Below are 23,091 nucleotides of genomic sequence, written 5' to 3' on the forward strand. Positions count from 1 at the left end.
CAGCTGAACTATATCTCCCAACTGTCCAGATTTTCACAGAATGAATCGATTTTTGCTTCTTATTTTTGGTTTGTTCCACATAAAATTTGTGGTTTTCTGGCAAATCATTTAGGAATTAAGTCACTAAATAGTGACACACTGAGTTTCAGACATCATAACCTTCAGAAAAATGCATGCTAACGTAAGACCTGTTATTCTATCAACTGTCTCAGTTTATACAAGAGCAATATTTAGTACTGTTTATATGTTCCCCCAATATATTTGGCCTTGTCCAGATTTATTGCATTAAAAGGTTGAGAGGTATATGCAAATAAATTGCTTTATAGAATTAGGCATAGCCAAACCTCTCAACTATCCCCGGTTTTGGCTCAAAATGTTGCTCTTCCCCTAATAATCCCTCCGCAAAATATACAATTTTGGAAGAAAAGATGGAGGGTTTACAATTAAGAAATAACTGTAATAATCAGAGTTCTAGATTACTTTTATTTCAGAAATGCATGTAGATTCTTTTATTTTGTCAGCTGCTCAAGCTAGCAGTACTAATATTAAAAAAGTGTCCCTTCTTTGACAGGTTCCCAGCTGTATTGTGTGGCTATTTTATATTTGTGCATCACATTTTTGGTCCATTTTTCATAAAATTGTGTGTTTTTTTTGGCAAATTAGTGGCAAATCATTAAAGACTGAAGTTAGAAAATAATGACAGACATTTGAGTTTCAGATTTCATAACCTTCAGAAAATTCATACTAATACAAGACTGTTCTATTATCTTTCTAAGTTTATAAGAGTAATATTTAAAAACTGTCCTTATTTTTGGGCCTTTGTCCCACTTCTATGTATGGCTTTGTCCAGATTTCTTGCTCTGAGGTTGAGAGGTATGACAAATGTGTCAGGGCCATTGCAGTCCGCCAGAGACATTTCAAATTGTGACATACTTGTTGCACCCCATTCCCCCATGTAGTGACTCTGGATGTGTCCAAGCAAGGCAAGGAGCAGTTCTGCAGTGTAAATGTGCAGAGTATCCCCCCATCCAAGGTAGGCACAAGTACTACATTGGCTTTTCATCTGTTCTTGATTTTGCAGAATGGTCTTGTTTCTGTCATATTTTTGTACTGTTGATTTATGCTTATTAATCAAAGTGCCTGTTGCTCTGTGTTTAAGTAGCGCCCCTGGTGGGACTATGGATTAGTTGATCCAGGGCATTGGAATTTATGAATTCCAAAAACCGTTGGGCAAAGGTGTTGGTACAAGAGTAATTTTCCCAGTTAATGGCAGGGTAGTTGAAATCACCCAGTATTAGGGTGTTTGGTTGTATATTAATATTTTCAAGTATGTTTAGAAAGGCGTAGGGAGAATCTTGGGGCATGGTGGGGGATCCGTAGCAAGCTACAATTTGGATTGCTGTCTTAACTAATGTTAATTGCACCTGGAGAATTTCGGATACATTGTGTTGGGCAACTAACCTGGTGGTGTGAAATATCCTTGGTGAATATGGACACTCTTCCACCTTTAGAGTTTCGATCCTGGTTTGGTGGCCGAAAAGTGTGGTAAGAGTTGTAGCCTGGTATTGCAGGGGTGCTCTCTCGAGCCTTGAACCAGGTCTCAGTTACTGCACAGATATCAATGTTCTCCATTTTTAGGAGTGCCTCGAGAGAGTGCATTTTGAGGTTCAGATTTTGTATGCTTGTACCTGTTATGGTGGTGGTTTTGTCCTTTGAACTTTACCTAAAAAAGGCACTATAGGGGTAGCAAAATTTCTGCCTGACTCACAATAGACAGAGCTGTGGGGTCTTTTGAAGTTTTAATATGTAGTTAAAAGCAGAACACAAGTAAAACACAAGGTAAAGAAAACAAATCACAGCACTCAAAATATAAAAAGGCAATAAACTAATACAAAATACAACAAATAAAAAGCAAAGCAACCTTTCCCTCACAGCACAGTTACTGTTCTAACTATAGAATGCCTTGTGGTTGTCATTTGCTGAGGAAGCTACTTTGGACCAGGGTTGCCAGACGCCCCTATTTGGGCGGGACTGTCCCGAGATCAGCAGCCTGATCCCGAGTCCCGCACTACTGGTTTAAATCCCGGGCAGCCTCCGTTTTTTTTTTTTTTTTTTTGATTGGCCCTTTTACCGGCATACGTGCCAATCAAAAATCACTAAACACGGAGCTTCTTGTGTTTAATGCAGAAGGTCTGCATTAGACAGAAGAATTCCGTGGTTAGAATTTTTCATGGGCCCATATGCCGGTATATGGGCCAATCAAAACATCGCAAAACAGAGCTACTTCCGCTTAATGCGGAACTGCGATGTTCCGCATTAAACAGAAGTAGCTCTATGTTTATTTATAAAAATAAACACAGAGCTACTTCTGTTTAATAAGTTCTGCATTAAAGACGTGGAAGACCTTTTTTTTTAGTCTTCACTTACAGTGAAAGACCTTTTTATTTATTTATTTATTTTTTAGACTTTGTCCCTACCTGGCCAGTCGGAAATCTGGCAACCCTGCTTTGGACTCATAGTTTGCTTTGGAGGACTTCACAAGAAGCTAATTTGCTTGTTTAAGCTGAGGAGGGAGTGTTTCCAGTTTAGGAGGGCTCACTCTTACTGTTAGACAGCAATTTCTTCCTCTTATTGTAAAGCCTGTTAATGGCAGTTGCCCACCAGACATGTTTGCTGTTGCTTGAGGAGCTTAATTTGGTCCTATCAGGTATAGCTGAGTCAATGCAGGTATACAGGTGTTTGTATAAAGCATTGGTGTAGACTTCCGCATAGTTACCATTTCCATCTGAGGGAGGAGGTGCAGTGAAGCTATTTATACCATCCTGTAAGAGGTTATAATCTGCCTTGGATAAGTGTTTTAGTTTAGTTGCTGCTGGGGGGAGGTCTGGTGTGATAGTTACTTAGAATGAGACCTATTTGTGGTCAGATCTAACCATAGAGGACCTTACAGTGGGGGTGCTACAGTGGTCCACCATATTGGTAAGCACCAGAGCCAGGATGTTGGCACCGCTTGTGGGGGTGTCAACCAGCTGGTCCAGGGCACTGGAGCTAACAAAGTCGAGAAACCTTTGGGTAAGTGAGTTTGAGCACAAGTAATTTACCCAGTCAATGGATGGGTAGTTAAAGTCACCCAAAACCATGGTGTTTGGATCTATCTTGATAGACTCGAATAGATCCAAATAGGCAGAGTGGGTATCCTGATTCATGGAGGGGGTCTTGTAGCTGGCAATGACTTGAATAGATAGGTGTCCTACCAACAGTTAATTGCACCTGAAGTGTCTCCAGAGAATCACACTGTTTAACCAATGTGGAGGTGTATTTTTCTTTAATTAATATTGCTACACCACCTCCTTTTGTTTTCATGCCTTTATTTTGAGGTCTAAATGTGTGGAAGGAGGTGTACCTCTATATGGCAGGGGTGCTATCCACTGCCTTGAACCAGGTTTCCATGACCACGCAAATAACTGCATCTTCCAAGGTGAGGACAGCTTCCAGTCAGTGGAGTTTCTTGTTGAGGCTCCTAGTGTTTAGCAGCATAACCTAGTGGTTGTTTTTAGATGCAGTTTTTACATTTGGAATTTTGTCCTTGAGACACTGCCTAAAAATGGCAATATGGTGGTGGCAAGAGCCTTAACAAGTAGCTGAAATTCTAGGGGTGACAGATGATGACCATCTCTGGCAAAGCATTAAGGTCTGTCATTCCTGTCATCCCAGGCTGATAGATGGTAGCTCCACTTAGAATGACACCAGAAGCTAAGTCAATTATTGAAGTCAAACATTTTTGTTTGTATTGAGGCATCACCCAAGGTGAAGGAAAGATGCTATTTAAGGCTATGGACATACCTGCCTGAGATACATAATCCAAGAGCTCAGTCATGTCTCTCTCTTCATATAGTCCAGAGATCATGTCTCAAATCGTTCACACCAACATGGACTATGACGGAGTCATAACAGTATCTGTTGTTGAGAGACTTGTGTGCATGTGTGATATGGTGTATCCTCATAACTGACACACAGCTGATCATGACCTTTTCCTTATCCTGCCTGGTGAGAGGGACATCAGTGTGTCTCATGATGGAGTCTCCTAAGACTAACATGTTTGATTTTGGGTTTTGACTTAAGGGTTTGATTGGAGAGACACTGGTGCAAGAACTATTATGTGTAATGTGTTCTGCAGAGGAAGTATTGCGTGTAGTGTGCTTGTGTTTGGGAGGTCTCTGGTGTTTAGGTATGTTTCTGCTGAGGACCTCCACAAATGTAGGGATGTGTGATGTCGGCTTGGGTGGAGTAGGAGGTGAGGTGTGCATGTGTGAAAGCCGCTCATTGTCATATGTACTGAGTGGTGTGTGAGAGAGCATGGATTCAAGGTTCTTAACATAGTTGCATCTCTCACACATTGTGTTTGTGTGGACTAGGAGTAAAGAGTTGTCAATGAACATGAAGCAGCTGTTACACTGCCTCAGGATGCCCATGTTGACCATGCTGGCTGGAGAAACTATGGGAAATTGTCCATCCATAGTGATAGGTAAATTTATATGATCAGAAAAAGAGGTCAGACTTAGGAGTGGCTAGTGGGTAAGAAGTGTGTTTGTACCTCTGAGGCTAGGCTTAGTGTTCCACCTGACAGTAGAGCAGGGTCTCGAGAAACCTCTGGAGGACCACAAGCAAAGTGTTAAGGGAAAATTTAGCAAACAAACTGACTGCATCTATACCCACCAATGGTAACCACTGCTATACAGCAATACACAATGCAACATGCAAACAAGTGCAAACTCAGGACTTAAATAAAACAAGAAAATACCCTTTCTAGCTCAAACTAACCAATAAGAATGCTCTCTCTGAGCTCTGCTCCAATCACCCTCAATTAGATGGAAACCAGACAGCACTCTCCTCACACAATGGTGCAGAAGGGCCTTCACCAACAAAGGTGTCTTGAAGTTAATGCTCAGAAGTTTCAAAATGGACCCAGAAATAGCAAACTTGGAACTGGGCAGTGCTACAGCTGAACTAGTACAGTGTACAGTAAAATGTGACAAGAAATAGTTCAGACAATTCAAACAAACAGTGGAATACAAATGCAAATTAAAAGTGCAATATTAAAGCAAAAACAGGCACTTATAGTTAGTTGGAATCAATGGATGCCTCCAATCTTTCAGTATTTCAGTGAAGAGCTGGTTTTAGGTGCTCAAGTGATACCAAACAGTCTAGATTCAGCAAGTCTGAATCTAACCTATGCTATAAAATGCAGAAGTACTAGAAATTCAAAGTGCATAAAATCACAGTCACAACAGCAGAAAACAGTTTAAATAATGTAGCAATTCACCAGCATAGAAGGGTGTAGGCCACACTCTCCTGCCACAAGAGTTTAGACCACAAACCCTATAATGTAAAACAACTAGTTTTGGTGCACAAGTACTTAGGCCAGAACTAAGACACTTCAGAATAAAATACACAATAGGCCTTCAACCAGCAATTTCCAGCTAGAAGAGTGTAGGATATCCTGTCCTGCCACAAGCGTTTAGACCACAAATCTTCCTAATGAAAAGTAACTGGTTTGGCATACAGGTGTTTACACCAGAATAAAGACACTTAGAATAACAGGCACAATAAGCCTTCACCAGCAATTCCCAGCTTAGAAGGGTGTAGGCCACACTCTCCTGCCAAAAGCCCAGACCACAACCCTTCCAATGTAAAGTAACTGGTTTGGAGCCCAAGTGCTTAAACCAGAACAAAGACATTGTCAGAATAACAGACACAATGAGCCTTCAACCAACAATTCCCAGCTTAGAAGGGTGTAGGCTATACTCACCCACCACCACCAGATCCCAGACCACAATCCTCTCACAGTAAAGTAAATGGTTCATTATTGTAGAATAGGATCTTGCTGGAGCTAAGAGGCTCTCTGACTCTATCATTGGGCATTGCCATATACTTGGGTGGTAAGGCATTTATAAATACAATGACCTGAGAACACTTCAGCAAGAACTTATGGTACCATTATATTGGTTATTCATCAGGTCATATAAATTTGTGGAGATTCTTCCAGATTGGAGACATCCTTAGCGAACTGCGGTGGTGGAGCTGCGGTAGTGTTGTCGCCTCACAGTAAGACATTGTCCTGTTCGATTCTCAGCCAGAGCATCTTCTGTGTGGAGACATGCATGAATGGGCGTACCTTCATTGAAGGTTGTGCGTCAGGGCTGGCAACTCGGCACATAAAAATCTACTGCCAATCATTAGCGGACCTGAGTTCCGCTGTGGCAATCCCTAACCAGGAAAAGCCAGAAGACACAACTTCAAGATTGGAGACATGCACTTATTAAACCTGTCTTTAAGGGAAAAGCGAGTAGGACAAACCCAGAGTCATACAAAGCCTTAAGTCTACTTTCATGTTGTCGAAAAATAATGGAGAAGGTAATATTGGACAAGTTATTGTCAGAACTGGATAGGCTGGGACTTGAAACCATACATCAGGATGCATATGTTGAAAACAGATCTATTGCCACCTGTAACATGATGTTCTATAACAATATAATAGCTATGAATAACAAATTGTGCTCTGATGATATAATTTATATAGATTTAACTTCAGCATTTGACATGGTCATACGCAAAACACTGATCAATAAATTAGTGCAACTAGGTATTGATGTATGCTTGATAAGATGGATAGCTGCATGGCTTACAAATAGGACATGGCAAGTATCATACAGCAACTGGACAGGTGAAGTCCTTGGTTACAGTCAAGGTGTCCCACAGGGCTCTGTACTAGGCCCCTACTTGTTTAGATTGTATCTTTCAGACCTTACTTTTTCATCTGAGGTGTTCTACAGTCTATATGCTGACAACCTGAAATTGGGTAAACTGATTCCAAATGTTTTAGATAAGGCATGTCTGCAAAATAATTTGAATAAATTGATCATTTGGGCACAGGAGAATAATATGCTGATAAATACATCAAAAACTAAGCATATGAGATTTGGTAGGCATAAATTGAAAGGTGAATAATTTAATACAGCACACAATGACTGAAAATGTAGACTCATTTAAGGACCTGGGTATATGGGTAGATTCAGCTATGAGTTTTTCTAATCATATCAACCAAGTGGTTAATGATAGTTATAGAACTATAGGATGTATAAAAAGATTTATAAAGTCTAGGAAATCAAACATAATGAAGTCATTGTTAGTTACATTAGACCCCAGACTTAAGTATGGAATAACAATACGGAAACCCTATAAGAAAACAGGCATGAGTAAACTGGTAAGAGTACAGTGGAAATATACCAAGAGCATCCATGGATGTGAAAATATAAGTTATTATGAAAGACTAACATATCTGAACTTGAACAGTGTCTCTTACAGATATCTAAGAGGAGATCTAATTCAGGAATATAGGCATTTAGGGACAACTACCTCTGGGAATGTTTGGGGTTATCAAAAAGTACTAGAGAATCATCAGATAACCTACGTAGAAGATTCTATAGGAATGAGAAGTGTACTGATTGGTTCTCTGACAGAATAGCTGATGCATGGAACAGACTACCAAATTACATTAAAACAAATAATAGTTTAGATATTTTTAAGAACAGCCTGGACACTTAATTATGGGAACAAGTGTTTTGGTATATTTGCAAGCTAGAAGGGCATTAATGCCAGTGCCTGATATATTTGTATGTATGTTTTTATGTAATGCCATCTGCAATGTTAAGTGGTATTGCTTTAGGTATGGTATAACTCCTTTGAAGCATTATAACACTGCCATCTGTTGGTCATCAAGCAGCACTTCAGGCTGTTTGTTACAACAAGCAGATGATATGCATATGTTAATTTATTTATTTTATTTATGCTTGGCTGATAGGCTTGCCACCCCTCCGTTTTTTTTCCGGACTATCAGGAAATCAAACTGATTCTCCGGTAGTCCGGAAAACACTGTACAAACTCCGGTATTCTGTTTCAAAAAGGAAACAGACTATCGGAGTTTGTAAATCGGATGATTTTCTATGCTTTTTTTACAGAAAAGCATAGTAAATCAGCCAAAAGCAGGCAGCGGGAACGAAAAAAGAGGGCGTTCCCGTTGAGTGATGCTGTCGTGACATCACAAAATAGGAGGTATGTTGGCGGGAGAGGGGGTTGGGGTGGGTGGGGTTACTGGTGACGCGAGGGACATGGCTTTAGCCGTGAAGGAAGGTGGCAACCCTATTGGCTGACCAGATTAGGCTCATAGTCTCTTTTCAGGGGAGTCCCGAGGTGGCATTTATAATACTAATATGGGAAATTCGGCCAGGACACCAGAGAACGTCTCCTACTCTTTTTCACTAAGTGTTGTGGGAACTTTTACATCCACCAGAGCTGCCACCAACTCAGACAGATGAGGCCTTTGTTTAATGACTGCTACGGGACACTGCTAATGTCGATCAGTGCATTACAAAGCCTTGCTGTGCTCATAACCAAAGATGGAATTACAAAACTGGATTTAACACTAAAAAATGAGGAAAAAAAACACTTTCAAAGTGGAGCAAACAGCCTGCTCCTCAATGTGGGGAGCAAAGGCCCCTACTTATATGTATCTGAGGTCATCACATTTCAGAAAAGGAGACTATCCCATGCATAAAATCTGTTTTTGTAAATTTACATTTTGTTATAAACTCAGTGATACTTTGTACTTCAGGCAAGTCAATGTGAACAGTGTGACTTACGATTGCCTTACATATACCCCATCTATTTGGGGCATTTCATTATCTTCATATTATCCCATTTAGATTTTACAGCATGACAGACATTTTAGGCAGGGGCAGATTGCATATAGATGCCATTATGCTGTCTGATCAGCCACTGAGATGTTTGGTACTGGTTATAGGACCATACATTAGCTGCTGCTTCTTCTGATGCAGAAATAATGAATGTGTGAGTATATTACATTTTGCAAAGAGGGACAGTTTTCTGAGAAAGATTTCACTGTGTAAGATTACCATATTTATTAGCTTTCTTCTCTGAGATGTGGTAACCCTATAGCTAATTATGTTAGTAAACAGAAAGTATATGTTTGAAGCACTCCACTGTAAAATATAGTTATTGTTTGCCTTTTGTTCAGTACTTTTACTCTTGGAAAAACAATACATTCAGCAAGTCAGTCACGGGGATGTAAGCTTAAAATGTAGTCCCCATTATGTAATCCCATATCTTTATATAGAGCTTTATGAGTGCCCTGTTATAGAAAATATTAACATCAATGAAGAAAGAAATGAATAGTGAAAAGAAATATGGCAGAACTTATTATGTACATCAAGGAATTCCAAAAAAGCACCAGAGAGCCACATCTTCAAAAAGCAGCTGAAGCATTGCAAGGGACAATACTACTAAATTAGTAAGGGTCACCCAAAGGAAATGACAGTCAGCCATATTGTTACATGACCACACCTCTCAGGAAATGACAGGCAGCCATATTGTTACATGACCACACCTCCCAGGAAATGACAGGCAGCCATGTTGTTACATGACCACACCTCTCAGGAAATGACAGGCAGCCATATTGTTACATGACCACACCTTTCAGGAAATGACAGGCAGCCATATTGTTACCTGACCACACCTCTCAGGAAATGACAGGCAGCCATATTGTTACATGACCACACCTTTCAACTGTCCAGATTTTCACATAATGTCCAGATTTTTGTCTCATAAAATCTGTGTTTTTTTTCTGGCAAATCACTGAGGCTTGAATTCACTAAATTATGACATACGTTTGAGATTCAGACTTCATACCCATCAGAAAATGCAAGCTAATGCAAGTCTTGTTAGTTTAGCAACTTTCTAAGTTTATAAGATCAATATTTAAAATCTGTCCCAATTTTTGATCCTTTGTCCCCCCATTATTTTAGGCTTTGGCCAGATTTCTTGCTCTAAGAGTTTGAGAAGTACACAATAACAGTGGTTAAAAAGGAAAACTTTTCAATTTATGCTGGGGCTTAAAAAAGATCCAAAATGCATTTGGCAGATATAAGGTGACTCAAGGGAGATGACAGAAAACAAAAAAACTGTGCCATAGTGCCAACAGATTCTTTCTGTAGAGAAAGAAACAGACTGGAAGACTTAAATACTGTGTGCTGCCAATGTTTCTACACTGCTATAACCCAAGTTTCTTTACTATGACTCATAGCAAATCTAGATTTCATGTTAGCTGCATTAACATTGTCAGTGCCTTGGAAATACCAGCAAAATCAAGTCTTTCCAAACAATGAATGAGTAATGAATGAGCATTCCCCTACTGCTGCTGATGAGGTAAAGAATACTGCATTAAGGCTGGAATATTAGAATACTAAATGCTGTGTTTTGTGACATTATTTACTGAATCTAGGAGAGAAAATAACCCTTAATATCAAAACCTACATGCTGTTTTGTCGAAACATTGTACAGTGCATACATAATAAATAAATAATGGACCACATGAAACAAGTATACGTTTAAAGGCTGAGTATGGAGTGTAAGAAACGGAACAATCAAATTATGCTTTTACTGCAATCAATCAGTTGTTTATTGATAACCTTTGATTTACTGCTGTTTAACAAGAAAGACAAGAAAATCTTTTCTAAGATCTAAAACACTGTTTTGTGGCATTGGAAATGTGAAAATACAGTTTTTGAGTTGTAATATTTATAAAATACTGTGCTTAAAGACATACAGAAATACAGTAGCAAAATGTGTGTTTTTGCTTATGGATAAAGAAATACTGCATTTGGAGTTTCCAATCTTAAGGAATCAGTTAAAAGAATATAATTTCAGGATGACTACAGTAATTATTACCTAACTTGTCTTTTTTACCATTGGCATGTTTAATTTGTGTGACCTTTTCAGCTTTCTGTGCAAAGATGCTGTAAGTTTTAAAATAAATTAGTTGCACTAAATAATATTACACTTGAGGCAGTATTTTGATAGTGTTAAGGAAGTCTTGCTCTTAAAATAACAATAAATTGTATTATGTTTAGGAAGAGTGCCTTACTAGCTTGCTTATTAAACTGTGGAAGCCAAATAATGTGATAAGTAAAAGGAGTGTCAACTCAGAGAGGAAAATCGTGTCAGCAAATGGAGTTAACTATAATTATATGACCGTTACAAAATGGTTCATTGTAAATTACCAAGAACACAAAACTAATATGTGTTGCAGGAAAGAGGTAATTGCTCTTAATAAATGGCAGGTCCTATGTGTTATTGAAAATAATAGAACCCATGCAAAGTATATAGTAGGTTCATTAGGTAAGGACTGCTATATCCACTCAGCATACCTGTCTGCCATCTTTCATAGGGGAGTATTAAGCTACCTGTCCTTGCGAGCCATTGTAGCTCATTATATCTGGTAGAACTGAACTTGAGAACCTCTCGCTGTTAGGGTTGTTACTTCACAGCCAGAGGTTCTCTACTTCAATTCTAGGCTGGAACACCTTCTGTATGGATTCTGCATGTCCTCCCTGTGGTTGGGTGAGTTTTAAAGACATGGAGGTAGAGGTGCGTGCGTGCGTGTGCGTGCATGCGTGTGTGTGCGTGTGTGTGTGTGTGTGTGTGTGTGTGTGTGTGTGTGTGTGTGTGTGTGTGTGCATTCTGTGAAGGTTGGGCACCGGACTGGCAACTTGACACCGTAAAAACTCCACTGCCATTCAATCTGTGGACCAGTGATCCACTGTGGTGACCCCTAATTGGGAGAAGTTGAAAGACATCTGGGTGATGCCTCCAGGTGCTTCTGCAGTTACATCCTATTGACTCCTCTAGATGTCAAATATTCCTTGTTCATATTTGCATAAATAATTCCAAAATCATACTACATTCAAATTATTAAAAGATTTCATTTTAAAGCTTACACAATGGCAAACTCAACTGTATTGATAGTTGGCCTCTGTCTAGTGCAGGTAAAGCAATATTAATTGTTTATATAACATTTATTTATATTGTCATAAATTTCACGTTTTTTTCTAAATGATTCAACAACCATGTAAGATAGATAGAACTACTTAGCCTCATATGAAAGCTCTTATCTGGATGAACAAAATGTCACTAGCAGTATAATTGCTGAGATATTGTAAGTTGTTTACAAAATATTACAAACTTTATCATTACCATATTTACTGTGACTTATAAAATTCAGTTTAAGACCTAGACCCTAAAGAATACAATCGTTATAAAAAAAGTTTGCGCTTAAGAGTTTATCATCGATGCTTCTTTAGTAACCGCTGTGGTTCCAGCAAGCAATAATGGTAATTAATGTTGACCCAGGGGTGTTATGAAGCCCAATGCCACAGGCAGAGGGACTCTCCACCCCTGGAAGGGCATTATTTCCACGGTAACGCACACCCTGGAGGGCATTATTATGCTTAGAGAATGAGCTGTTTGTTAATAAATTGCTGTGTTTTACTTATTTATTTTTTATTACTATACTTTATTTATATATTTTTGATATGAAATAGTTTCTCTGCCTAATGTTTACAACTTGCTGTAGTATATGCAAATGGTGTTGCAAGAAGTATTTTACATCCAAAATATAACATTTAAAAAAAAAGAATATCCAGGTATTTCCTTTATCTTTTGGTCCCTTACTACTAAAATGTGTGGTTTGTTGCTAGTTATTGGGGATCAAAGTCACTAAATAATGACATACATTTGAATTTAACTTTATTTCCTTCAGAAAATTCATGCTAACACAAATCCTGTTATTTAAGTGACTCTGTAATTTTATAAGAGCAATATTTAACATCTGTTCCTATTTTGAGCCTTTTTTCCTCCCTTTATTTTAGGCTTTATCCAGATTTATTGAGCTAAGAGGTTGAGAGATATGCAAACCTCTTTACTGCTGCTGCCAGTGGTCGATCGATCTCACTCTTCATACTCTCCCTCTCTCTCACACTCACATGCACACACACGCATACAATTTCACTTTCATGTATGCAAGCATGCATACACTCACACATGCAGACAGAAACATACATACATACACACATGCACGTGCACACTTTTTTCTGTTTCATTTATCTGCTTAGTGAGTGTAAAATAATAGCTCAATCAAGCTCACTCTTACTGCCATGCACGCATGCACGCTCACACAATGCACGCATGCACTCTCACACAATGCACGCATGCACTCTCACACACAGACATAAACAAGCTCACTCTCACTTCCATGCACGCATGCACTCTCACACAATGCACGCATGCACGCTCACACACAGACATAAACACACACTTTTTTTTTTCTTTTATACTCGCTAAACAGCAAAAGCACTGCTTAGCGAGTGTAAAATAATGGTGACCTTTAGGTTACTTTCAGTTCAAACTCCACGGCAGTTTAATATGCTGTCATGAAGTGGCGGACTCGTTTTTCAGTGGGCATTACCTGTAGATTTACACAGTTCTGGAGAACATTCATTCTCCCATCAGCGTACCGATCTACTGGTCACCTATTATCTAAGAGCTATCACCATTTGTTTGAAATGTGACAGTAATCTGATTCTTTCAAAAAGCTTAGGCTCTGCCCATTAAAAGTTATAGTGCAAACTTCCTGAGCTCCATTAAAGGGAATGAGTTAAACCTAGCCAGTTTCTGTTTTTGTGCTTGAATTAACCTATCCCATTTGATGTTTGATTGGTCTCGCCCATTCCGTAGTTGATAATTATATAGCAACCCTAATGAGAACAACTGGGAACATATCATAGATAATCTAAGGAGATCTATTTAGGAGCTGTCCCTGTCCATTCGTAGTACAGGAGGTAATCCTGGAGTAAATGTTCTGTTTTGCATCCATAGCTCCAAATTGTGCTTGAATATGGACAGGGATGAATTTCATTTTATGTGGCTGGGGAGTCCGTTCCTGAGCAGCGGTATCTTCTGCAAGATATACCTGTCCCTCCAAACCATTCTCTTGATGTTGTAGGTTTAGATCCCTAAAGTTGAGTATTTCTGATGCCATTTGACTTGCTGATGTGCAGTAAATCAATCATTACTGGGTTGAAGGATGCCTTGCCTGCCAGACACAGGTCACCTCTCAGCACCCTGTAGGATACCAAGTATTGTGACAAGGGTTTAAGTCAGTCCATGTAGGACATGTTGCTTAGGCATTGTATCCTGTGGGCATTCCCATTGTTGTATGTGTCTGAACAGATACATGTCAAAGGGGGCATAATACTCAATGACTGGCCAAATCATGGCTGGGTAAAGGGGGATAATGACATCCCTAGATCTAGACACAATCCCTTTGTTTATAAGCTGTGCAATACAGAAAGATTTTCTTACAATGATATACACATTGGTCAAAAGTTAGTCACTGTCCGCATAAGTTCACAAATGCAAAACAACTGGATTAACTCTAAGGGTGTATTGTCAATGTGGTAGTTCCCTGTGGTAGATGACTTCCCAAAGGATACAATAATGTATTTTTTGGCATTTGGTTTCAGTCCATGACTTGGAATCAATTATTTATTTGGGACACACCTTCCTGCAGGATGGCCAAGTCATTTTGGGATTCAATGATTGCTCCTAGCTTGTAGTTATCTACAAACAATCATTTCAGAGCCCTATGGAATTGGATTTTACTTCATAAAAGCATATACCAACACAAGAATGGTCCCAGCACAGAATCCTGAGGGACTTCTCCGGTGACTGGCCTCTTTGTGGAGGTAACTTTGCCTATTTTGATTTCCTGTGTCCTATCTGTGAACCAGTTGCCATTCCAGCAGGTGACATAGGAGTTTATTCCCAATTTATTTTGCTTTTCTACTATGCCTCAGTGGCATAGCTCTCAACTGTACAGATTTTCGCAGAATGGCCAGATTTTTGCCTAATATTTCCTAATATTTTTTGGTCCATTTTTCATAAAATTGTAGTGTTCTGGAAAACTAGTAGCAACTCATTTAAGATTGAAGTTAGAAAGTAATGACATGCATTTGAGTTGTGGGCTTCGTACCCTTCAGAAAATTCATGCTAATGGAAAACTTGTTATTCTTTCAGCTTTCTAAGTTTGTAAGATCAGTATTTAAAATTTGTCCCTATTTTTGGGCCTTTGTCCCACTGGCTTTGTCCAGATTTCTGGGTGTAAGAGGTTGAGAGGTATGTTCAGTAGGGAGTTGTGTCAAAAGCTTTGGCCAAGTTGAGGTATGCAAACTATATCATTTTGCCTTCATCCATTTTGGTGACTTTTTCAATATAGTCCACAAGGTTGAGCAGTGTACATTCTCTAAGCATGACCTGCCCTTCATGAATCCATACTGAAATGGGTCCAGCATTTGGAGGTTCCCTATGTCATGACTGAAGAGTTCCATGATAAATCTTTCCATGGCTTTGCATACAAGGCTTGCTAGACTTATGGGTCTGTGGAGGGTCCTCCTTTTTGCAGGGAAATTACGGTAGCTGTTCTGTATTTGTTTAGTACAAAACCTGTATGGAGGCTGAAATTGAGAAGTGTTATTAGGGGTGTGGCTAAATCATGCTTAAAGCTATTTAATATGCATCAGAGAAGAGTCATCTGAATCGGAAGTCTGGGTGCATGGCAAAGTATTTGCAGCCTATTCATTCCCTTCCATAGATCCCCTTACTATTGTCACATTCTCTTCCTGAATTCCTCATGATTTTCATCCTTAAAAAGTTTTTGAGTTTGAGTTGAGTTTCTCTTTATGCCTAGCATTTGTGTAAAGAAATGTATCCATTCATCCATGCATTAGTCTGCCTTTAATATCTTCTTTGTCCAATTCAGGATCATGGCAAACCATTTGATATCTTGTCTAATAGCATTTGTGAGGCAGGACCTAATCCTGGTCAAGAAGATGCCAGTCCAGGAACAACACACCACACACACACACACACACACACACACACACACACACACACACACACACACACACATGCTTGAGCACATATGAGTGTGCATCTACAAGCATGACACAGAATCACACGCACAAGTACTTATGTGCACATGCACTGCTAGGGTCATTTTGGTGCTTTCATAAATTCTTTCAACCAAAACCATTTGCAGACACAGAGAAAAAGTGAACAAACCACAAAAGGTATTCCAATCAGAAGTCAAACCAGAGAAGCAAGCACCGTTAGTCAGTAGCACTGACTACTGCACCACTGTATTGCCCTATCAGCAGCACTGACTACTGCACCACTGTATTGCCCTATCAGCAGCTCTGACTACTGCACCTCTGTATTGCCCTATGCGATTCTTAATATTCGGTGTTCTAGTTTTAGATAATGCCATCATCTTTAAATCCTTCAGAACTGTATGTACATTAAGACATCTTAAATTCCTTCAAAATAGCTTATTGTTTCTCTCTTTTCTTCCCTGCTTTCTCTGTTTGCATCTACCATAGTACCTAAAAACAAAAACTTTAGGTATCGTTTCATATGGTGCTTTCCCTTTATGTAAATCCTGTTTCCTTACATAACCCTACTTTTGTCTGAACACAAAAATCACCAGTGAACTTATCCAGTATGGCCTTTACGTACATTAATCATTCCACCTTCCATCTGTTCCTAGTTCTGTCCAGTGGGAGTGGGGAGCCTTGAGCAGCCTACATGTCCTTGGGGGAAGTGACCTCAGCACAAGAAGCTGTAGTAATTGGTTGTTTGGGACCATTTCCAGCTCTTTTGTAGTTCACTGTTTAAAATCCGCCTCTGGGCATTTTTTTCTGGCTATACTGCTCAGACAAGCTCCACGTGGGTTTACAGAGTGGTCCTAGCAGCAGGGAACTCAGAAAAGTGACTACCTTCTGGATTTAAGTATCTTTGCTTTTTTTTTCACTTGAAATAGCTTCTGTAGCTTACCTTGAACTAGCCTGAACTGTTTTTAACGGATTGCTGCATTATTTTAAAATCTGCACTTAAAGTTACATTTTAGTCGAATTTGATCGAAAGTTTGCTTGTTTGTTTGTTTAATTTAACTGTGGAGGCTGCCCACTAAAGTGTGCTAGCCTGTGTAACTAATTTATCACTGTTTCTGCATTTTCTGTGTGTTTCTACCAAAAAAATAATCCTTGTTTTCCCGCCTTCCTCGACTAGTTTAGACCAGTTTACAGGCATTGCTGTATTCTGGGCTGTGGTGTAGTTCCTGTGTTGTCCATTACCTTACTTGGATAGAAGGAAGTTTCTTTGCTCACCAGTGGGAGTGGGGAGCCTTGAGCAGCCTACCTGTCCTTGGGGGAAGTGACCTCAGCACAAGAAGCTGTAGTAATTGGTTGTTTGGGACCATTTCCAGCTCTTTTGTAGTTCACTGTTTAAAATCCACGTTTGCACGGCTTTGCGCGGTCGTACGCATAGTGCAGCGCCGGTTAAACAAGGTTAAACTTTTTCTGGCTCCGCCAAGTCTGTTCTTCAAATTTTCCCTTAAGGAAGCTCTACTCTTAGTATAACCAGACTACTCACTGTATTATAAGCCTAGCACTTGTTCTCAATACTTCTCTACTAAGTAAGCACTCTCGTACTAAGTAAAGCACTACATCTGCCTACCACCCCTGTGAATACCCACTTCCCTTAAAGGTATACCACTCCCTTATACTGTTTTAGCATGTCGAGTGGTAGATTACTGGCGTCGTCTCCAGTTCAGCTGGTCAATCTGGGCATCTTGAGACAATGCTACAATTGTCTCATGTACACAGACAACCCTCTCCTTCTCCCAACAAACACAAATACATGTGAGAGATGCAACTATATAGCCAAACTGGAGGCTGAACTCTCTCAACTCAGGGCTGGCATGACCAGACAGGAGGAGATGGCAACCACACACACAACAATCCCAGTCCCACATAGACCTACCACAACTGCAAACCAAACACATAAAACACAAAGACATACTCGGAGGCTCTAATAAAAAACTTACCAAAACAACAGAGGCTCCCAAAGCAGACATCCAAAAATCCACCACCTCAAAACAAAACACATGCAACACATACTTCAATAAATCAGTGTGTCGACCAATCGCAGCCCTTAAGGCCAAACACCTTGCCTGATACACTAGTAATAGGTGACTCCATAGTCAGACACACTGATGTCCCACAGACCAGGCTGAACAAGGAGAAGGTGACTGTGAGCTGTCTATCGGGAGCTAGGATCCGCCACATAACACACGCACTCAGGTCACTCCAAAGCAAGTACAAATATGACTCCGTCATTGTCCATGCTGGTGTGAATGACCTGAGACGTACCTCCCTGGACTACATGAAAAGAGACATAGAGGAGCTCTCCGATTATGTAGCCCAGGCTGGTATGACCCTGACCCTGAGCAGCATCTTGCCCTCACCAAGAATGATACCACAATACAAAGACAAGATGATCAGCTTTAACACTTGGCTCAAGTACTGGTGTCATTCTAAGGGGATCCAATGTCTGTCTGACTGGGATGATATGTTGGACAAGCCACGCTACTTTGCAAGGGATGGCTTACACCTGTCACCACTGGGCTTCTGGATATTGGCTAAGGCTCTTGCCACCCCCATAGTGCCTTTTTTAGGCAAGGCTCAAAAGACAAACCCACCTCCTTAGAAAACAAAAATGGAAAAAAACTAAGGGTAATGCTGCTCAATGCCAGAAGTCTAAATCTCAAGATGCAGGCACTTGATGCACTCCTCAGCATGGAGAACATCGACGTCTGTGCAGTAACTGAAACCTGGTTCAAGGCTCCTGAGAGCACCCCAGCGCTACCAGGCTATACCTCGTATCGTGCTTTTTGGCCCCAAAACCCGGGCCGAACCAGAAAGGGAGGGGGAGTGTCCATATTCATAAAGGACACCCACACCTCCAGGTTAGTAGCAACACATGAAGCATCAGAGACCATAAAGGTGCAACTAACCATAGGCAAAACTGCTATACAACTGGTAGCATGTTACAGACCACCCTCCCAATCTCAAGAACCCCACTCAGCCTTCCTGAAGACATTGGAGGATATGAATGTATCATAAAATACCATCATACTGGGAGACTTCAACTACCCAAACATAGATTGGGTACATTATTCTAGCCCTAATACCCTAGCCCAAAGGTTCCTGGAATTCATAAATTCAAATGCACTGGAACAACTAGTCACCTCTCCCACTAGGGGAGATAATATACTAGACCTGATCATCACAAACATGGGGACAAAATGCTCCACACCGAAGTATACCCCTCACTAGTGAGAACTGACCACAAACTAATCACCCTGGATATACATATCCCACCTCCACCCCAGCACAAAAGACCACAGTGAAAAACTTCTCAAAAGCAGACTTCACTCTTCTTAAGACTGAGATGGTATCCTTTAAGCCCACTGTGCCAGTGGATACCACATCCCACAATGCCGAATCCTTCACAAATGCTTTCTATGGACATCCCCAAGAATGCATGGATCATGCAATCCCAAACAAATCCAAGTCCCTCTCCACTAAATGTAAGCGTCCTGTCTGGTGGACCTCAGCCATAAACAAATTGTATAACAAAAGAAGGAAGCTACTGCACGTCAGAGCGAAATCCCATGAAGGGAAGACATCTCTGATCAATATTAGCAGAAAACTACGTTCTCTCATAAAAACATCCAAGGCAAACTTTGAGAGAAAAATCGCTAAGGACACTAAAGATAACCACAAAGCCTTCTTCAGCTATGTTAGAAACCTGGGCGGAAACCCTCAGATATGCTCAGAGTTGGTTCACAACAACAAAAAATACACTGAACCCACAGATATTGCTAACATTCTGGCTGACAGGTTCAGTGCAAATTTCTCGCCTCCTTCACCCCCAAAAGAAGAAATACTTATCCCAGCTGAATGTAATCTCCCTGTCATCTCAGATGTCCAAGTGAGAACCGCCTAAACAAAGCAAAAACACAGCATCAATGGGACCTGACGGTATCCCGGGGTGCGTGTTACGTGAACTCCAAGAGGAGCTAAACCCACACATAAAAATGCTATTTAACCTTAGCCTTACTTCGGGATATGTACCTGAACACTGGCATACAGCAACAGTGGTCCCACTCCACAAGGGGGGTGCCTCTACAGACCCTGGAAACTACCACCCCATAAGCTTGACTAGCCTGGTCTGCAAAGCTATGGAAAGAATCATTATGGAACTCATAAACGGAGACATAGGGGACCTGCAGACGCTTGACCCCACCCAGTTCGGCTTTGTAAAGGGCAGATCCTGCCATTTAAACCTGGTTGACTTTTTCAAAACAGTCACTAGAGCCATTGATGAGGGCAAAGCAGTCCATACAGCATACCTGCACTTGGCTAAGGCCTTCGACACAATAACCCACTCAGGCATCATAGATAAGCTAAACAGCTTAAAAGTAAACCCTTATGTCACTAGATGGATTGCAAACTGGCTAAAGGACAGAACCCATAAAGTTAAAATCGCTGGAGCAATGTCAGACTCAAAGCCAGTCACAAGTGGTGTCCCACAGGGATATGTCCTGGGACCCCTCTTGTTTGGCATTTATTTCTCAGATGTTAAAGCAAACATGGGAGGGCTGTGGCTGACAAAGTTCGCAGATGACTGCAAACTAGGCGTCATAGTCGATACACCAGCAGATACACACATCCTACAAAAAGGCCTCACTGAAACGGACAACTGGTGCCGTAGTCACGGCCTTAAACTAAATGCCAAAAAATGTATAGTCATCCCTTTTGGAAAAAACAAAGTACCCACAAATTATCACATAGACAGCAACCCACTGAGTACGGAAAAAGTAATCAGAGACCTAGGGACCCAAGTAGACAGCGACCTCTCATTTGACACCCACGTTGCCAAAGTGGTTAGAAAAACATTCTACCTTGCACACCTCATCATGAAGGGTTTCACATCCAGATCCAAGGATGTCATTGTACCCCTATATTCCTCCCTCATCAGACCCATGATTGAGTACAATGCCCCATTTGGTATGTACCTCACCCGGCACTTGCAACAGCTGGAGAGACCACAAAAGTACCTCACCAAAAGGATCAAGGGTCTCCAACATATGTCTTATTCTGCCAGAATAAAGAAACGTCAGCTCTGTTCAGTAGCATACCGCCTGCTCAGAGGTGATCTCTGCCTGACGTACAAGGCCATGTCCAATCAGGATCTGATGGACATGCTCCACCTCAAGAAATCCAAATCCATCAGGACCACGAGAGCTAAAGACTTAAACCTCGGCACAAGTATGAATAGGACATGCTGGAGGGATAGATTCATAACCCAGAGGCTTCCCATGCTTTGGAACAGGATCCCAGTTCATATTAGGCAGAGCCCCTGACTGACTCTCTTCAAGAGAAATCTTGATGAGTGGATGGGAGATCGTAAGTTTACCCCAGGGGTCACATCTGTGTCACTGCTAGACAGGGGCACAGTAAACTAATTCTATTATATAAGGGGACCTTCACTGTGTCACTACTAGACAGAGGCACAGTATTCTAGATTTATTCTGTACATTTTTGTACCATTTCATGGGGTGGCAAAAGCCACATCACTATGGCTAGGCTTACAAATGCCCCAGGGCAGATAGCCTAGTACTATACTATGAAACTATGAAACTATCCCTGCTCTATCAGCCTTTAAGTGCATTAATTAGTCCACCTTCCATCTGTTTCTAGTTGTCTCTTATCCCTTCTTCATCCACCCCATACCAGCTGGGATGCCACTGCAAGCCCCTGTCTACGTATTCAGTAGTCATTCTTGCAATCAGTCTACACCACTCTTCATGAAGAACATTTGATGTCCCTTTGCTAACTCAGATTACTATTACTCCTGTATCCCTCAGAGCTGATTCATATATGAAAAACATTGAGCCAGACAACCCTGTGCCCCACCTGGTCTTGCCTGGCTTATACATTATCTATCTATCTATCTATCTATCTATCTATCTATCTATCTATCTATCTATCTATCTATCTAATCTCATATTTCTCAAACTCTTAGCATAAGAAATCTAGACAAAGGCAATAATAATGCCCAAAACACAGGGGTAGATTTTACATCTTGCTCTTTTGTTTTAGATATTTCTCTGCCAAAAAAAATCCCAAAAGTTATGAAGGAGAGACAAAACATCATCAGTAGAGTAAAGCTAACCTGTCCCACGACGGTCTAATCCCAGCTCATCTTCCCTATGAACAACCCAACACTTGGTGAATTCTGCTTCACCATGATAGGAAGAGCCAACACTGAAGGATCAAAAAGCAATGTCACTATGCATGCTTGGCCACCACAAGCCAGTTATCCCTGTGATAACTTTTCTGACACCTCCAGCTTAAAACGCAAAAAGCCAGAAGGATCATGAGGCCCCGCTTTCACGGTCTGTATTCATACTGAAAATCAAGATCAAGCGAGCTTTTGCCCTTCTGCTCCATGGGAGGTTTCTGTCCTCCATGAGCTCACCTTAGGATACTTGCATTACACTTTGACAGGTGTACCACCCTAGTCAGACTCCCCACTTGATACTGTCCTCAGAGCAGGTCACGCCCATATGCCCAGGTGTTTGGAGCCAGAAGCGAATGCTGTGGTGGGGCTTGCCCCCCTGCCTCAACGGGTAAGTGTAAAAAATGATGAGTAGTGGTATTTCACCAGCGGCCAAGACCTCCCACTTATTCTGCACCTCTCATGTCTCTTCACAGTGCCAGACTAGACTGGACATTCTTCAAAATTCTGGACAGTTGAGAGGTATGATTTATCTGTCTGTTTAGGCTGTCTGTCTAACAACTTGTATATCTATTTAGCCAATCAGCCCCATTTCAAACCCATGACCGACTGTATAAGAACAACCACTCCACATGTCATCAGTACTCATGACACCATACCAAAGTTATTAATAAATAAGCAAAAACAACAGACAGTGTACTAGTCAACTAAATAAAACAAAACAAAAAAAAACTGCAGGAGAAGTAACCACCAGACTTTATTCCAAGAAATAAGTAAAATGTATAAGCGCTTTTGTTCGAGATTATGTAGAACTTCTTCAGAAACATTATAAATACATAGAAAGACCTCTTGTATATAAACTTCCATTGAACTTGGGCCTAAAGAACTCTACAATTTCTTAAAGTGAAACACCAAAATGTTACACAGAAACTTAATACTTAAAAACAATACTAATAATAATAATAATAATAATAA

This window comes from Protopterus annectens, chromosome 9.part0 (assembly GCF_019279795.1).
Source record: "Protopterus annectens isolate FY-2018-M chromosome 9.part0, PAN1.0, whole genome shotgun sequence".
Classification (NCBI taxonomy): domain Eukaryota; kingdom Metazoa; phylum Chordata; order Ceratodontiformes; family Protopteridae; genus Protopterus; species Protopterus annectens.